Source organism: Arachis hypogaea, chromosome 4, assembly GCF_003086295.3.
Source record: "Arachis hypogaea cultivar Tifrunner chromosome 4, arahy.Tifrunner.gnm2.J5K5, whole genome shotgun sequence".
In the NCBI taxonomy this organism is placed as follows: Eukaryota; Viridiplantae; Streptophyta; class Magnoliopsida; order Fabales; family Fabaceae; genus Arachis; species Arachis hypogaea.
In genome coordinates this window covers 111,660,542-111,664,482 of record NC_092039.1, presented here as the reverse complement: position 1 = coordinate 111,664,482, position 3,941 = coordinate 111,660,542, and the positions used below count along the sequence as shown (strand labels likewise).

Below are 3,941 nucleotides of genomic sequence, written 5' to 3'. Positions count from 1 at the left end.
GTTGTTGGGTACAAAAATCTCTTCTGAATCAATAGCACAAAAACTCTTTAAAAATTTTTTCTGTTATCTTTAGTATCAATAGCTGTTTGTAGAATCATTTGTTTCAGTTTTTCATTAGTGAGTTAGCTTCTTTTAATTTTGTAGCGTGAGAGTTACTTACAAAAAAAATTAAAAAATTCTTAGATAATAGCAAAAAAATTAAACAAATTGAAGTATTTTTAAAAAAAAATTATGAATTATGCATTAAAATTGCTGAGTACAACAACTTTATTTCACAAAACTATTTTTTACCAAAACACAAATTCTTGAAAAAAAATCTTTTGCTAATACTCTAAGAGTCTGCACAATCTTTATTGTTATGATTGAGGTTATACTATAGAAAATACATATACTATTGACATTCTTATTTAAGCGTTTAATTAGCTCCATTTAAAGCTTATAGTTTAGGTTCAACGTCGAAATTATCTAACACAGGATAGCAGTGAGTTGATCGCCTATGTGGAAATATCTCAGATTTTAGAGTTTTCTTAAAAAAATATTACTTCAATGTGGTGGTTAGAGACTGATGTATATTTCTCATTTTCATAGTATCTATATAGTTGGTACAACTTAGGTCTCTTCTCTCTTTGCGAATTCGTAGTTAGTGGTGGTTATGACGATGACAGATACTTCTAGTTTGCACAATTGTCATTCTCGATACACGCTATAATTTACTTCTCTACTATTCTGCATCATCGGTAAGGTAGCTCTGCTCCTCTAAAATTTTATCTCATAATCCTATGTTTTTGGCTTGCCATGGTATTTAATTCTTTTGATTTTCGTTCGACTTTGTGTTTCAAGGAAAATAAAAAATTTAGGATTCTTGTTCAACAAATTCTTTGCCTTATTTCTTGGGAAAAATACAAATCCTTTGTATTTATTCTCGATTAATTACTAAGATTACTTATTATGGTAGATTGTTTCTGTGATGATTATTTCTTTGATCTCATAATCCTATATTTATGGCTTCCCATGGTATTTACTATTTCTTATTTTTGTTCAATTTTGTGTTTCAAGAGAAATCAATTGGGTATTTAGGGTTCTTGTTCAACAGATTTTTTGCCCCATTTCTTGGGAAAAATAAAAATCCTGTGTATTTGTTCTCAATTAATTACTATGATTACTTATTATGGTAGGTTGTCTTTGTGATGTTTAGTTCTTTGATTTTCATGTCATTTGTATCTTCTTTTTGTTTTCTTGAATATGGTGCACCATGTGGTCGGTATACTCACTGCTGGTTTCGGTCATCATGAAGTGATTCTTCCTTCTTTATGTTTTCAAGGCAAGGGGTTTCTACCAACTACTTGAATAGCATGATTTCTATTCAATTTAGTTTCTGAGTTGTGAATGAATTGCTTTCTCATTTTTTATAGAATGTTTATTTTTATATTCTCTTTGATAAGATAGTTTTCTAGAAGTTTCATATATCAGTCAACCTTCCTTTCTTGTTTGTATGTTTTTTTTGTGCATTGCTTTTTATCAACTCTTAGGATCTTTTTTTACATAGTTAACTTTTATTTACCGAGATCTTTTGTAGGATATGTTGTAGCTTACTTTTATTGGATAAAATATTAGTAAGGTTATTGCTGGGTATTATTATATAGGGATTTCCATGTATATAATTTTTTTTATCTTTTCTAAAAAATCCTGGATAGTTATTCTAATTATTAGACATTTTTCATTGTTCTTTCCTTAATGTTTTCGTCTTCTGTTTCCTATTTGTTGTTTAGCTCATTTTTTAGTTATTATTGTTCTATAATTTTCATATAGGTTAATTATGTGTTTTCTTGTTTCATTCTTTTTCTTTCAATTTCTGAATTCAAGCAAATCAACTCATTCATAATTTAAATCATACTATTCTGTGTAGTATGTCAACAGTTATTATCAAATCAATAGACTCTGAATTTGGTGGTAGTTGATGAGCGTCAACTTCATGATTTAACCCTACAGATGGTCTTTCTTTTCTCTTCCAATATGTGTTCTGATTTTGTAGATTGTATTTCTTCTTATTTGAAGACTTCTTTTAAAGGCTATGTATAGCCTATATGTTTACAACAATATATCTTTTTTTTCCTCTATCATCTTTTTTTTAATTCAAATTTCAACTTCTTCTGCCAATTTGTCTATAAAAGGAGAGTGCAGTTGAGTATGTTATGTATTAGCTCTTTTTCGTTATACATTGTCTGTTGTGATTATCTTTTTGAGCCTATTCTTATCATCTTTCTTGCTACTTTCTATTTGCTTTCCTAATCTTGGTTGTAATGCCTCCTCCTTCTGATAGAATTTCTAAGCTTCATCCTCCTAGGGAGGTATGGAGACTGAGAGTAAGGGTGTTGAGGCTATGGGTTGTTCACTCCTTTGAAAATCATGATGTACCTAATTCAATGGAAATGATTTTGGTTGATGAGAACGTGAGGATTTGTTCAAATTATTTTTTTATGCATGATTTCCTTCCTTTGTTCTGTTCATGTTTCTTTTGCTTCAGTCATATCCTTTGTGTTATTTTTTACAATGTAATTTTTGTTCTTTGTAATTTAATTTTTTTTTGTGTTTTGATTTTTATTTTTCAACATAGATGGAAATAAAAAGATCGTATGCTTTTTAGACTAATATATTTTTGCATGTGTTCAATTTTCAGGGTACAAAGGTTCAGGCCACAGTAAAAAAACATTTAATCAATAGGTTTAAGGAGCATATTATTGAGTGTCATGTTTATCGAATGTCATACTTTAGTATTGTGGAAAATGTAGGTAGTTATAGGGCTACCGATCATGAATACAAGTTAGTTTTTCTTAATCGTACTGTTGTTATCAATGTTTCTGATGATAACATAATAGCTAAGACTTGTTTTAGCTTTTTTCCTTTTATTGAGTTTTTGAAAATGACTGGAGGCTATAACTACTTAATTGATATGTTCTTATTTTCTTTACTATTCTTTCGTCTGATGTGTTTGTATATTTTTTATGGTACTTAAATATTTTTTTTGCACTTTTTGTTAGGTGTTATTGATCTTCTAATTTCTGTGGGTGAAGAGAAAGAGTATTTCAAAGATGACAAAATTGTAAAGATGATTGTTGTTAAATTGGCTTCAAAAGAGTATGTCTATATTAGATTGTTCTCTTTCTAATAGTTATTTCCAATAAATCACATCTTCTGTTATTCTTTTAATGTATTCAACTTATTTTGTTCAGTCTTAATAATATTAAGTTTCTGTATTGTTCAAGTTTGAAAAGGCATTGTGCCTTATTTGGCGAGTATGTTGATGAAGTTAATTGTTTTTTAGGGCAATTTACCTAAATAAAATGGATGGAAAAAATGTTTACACAAATACAACAATTGAGAATCATTTACCTTCATGTCCTCTTACTGTTTTATATAATCCGTGGTAACCTACTACGTTTTAGTAAAATGCACATAAACCGTGGTAACCTACATAAACCGTGGTAACTTACCACGGTTTATAAAGAGAGTTTTATGAACGTAAACCTTGGTAACTTACCACGGTTTATGAGGAAGAAAACTCTATATATACACCGTGAAAATTTATGCAATATTTTTACAAGGTTTTTTTTAGTTTCAATAAAAAAGCATTTAAAAAATCATCTTTGAATGTTAAGCCATGTAATTCAAAAATCATTACATTTATATTTTCTAAAATTTCAAAAAAATAATTTTTTTGTATTATTATAATTAGTTGAACGGAGAAATAATAACAATCACATCATAATTTTAATTAATAAAATAAAATAATTTATTAATTTTAGTTACACTTAAAAATGAATAATACTTTAAAAATAACTAAAAAAAATTCAAAATTTTTTTGTGAATCAATATGTACATAAAATATTATGTGAAGATAAGTATAAACATTAGGATAGTCAATAAATAATTACTGAAAAATA

The 3,941-nt window shown here is 27.8% G+C and overlaps 1 long non-coding RNA gene across 2 annotated transcripts; it reads left to right on the top strand.

The window, feature by feature from the left end:
- The first annotated feature begins 385 nt into the window (after window positions 1-385).
- Window positions 386-2,967, top strand: LOC140184348 (uncharacterized). Of its 2 annotated transcripts, none has more exons than XR_011880804.1 (2): window positions 386-737; window positions 2,678-2,967. It is a non-coding gene; the product is annotated as an uncharacterized lncRNA (long non-coding RNA). The 2 variants fall into 2 exon arrangements; XR_011880803.1 differs by having other exon boundaries at window positions 386-1,321.
- Window positions 2,968-3,941: the final 974 nt, after the last annotated feature.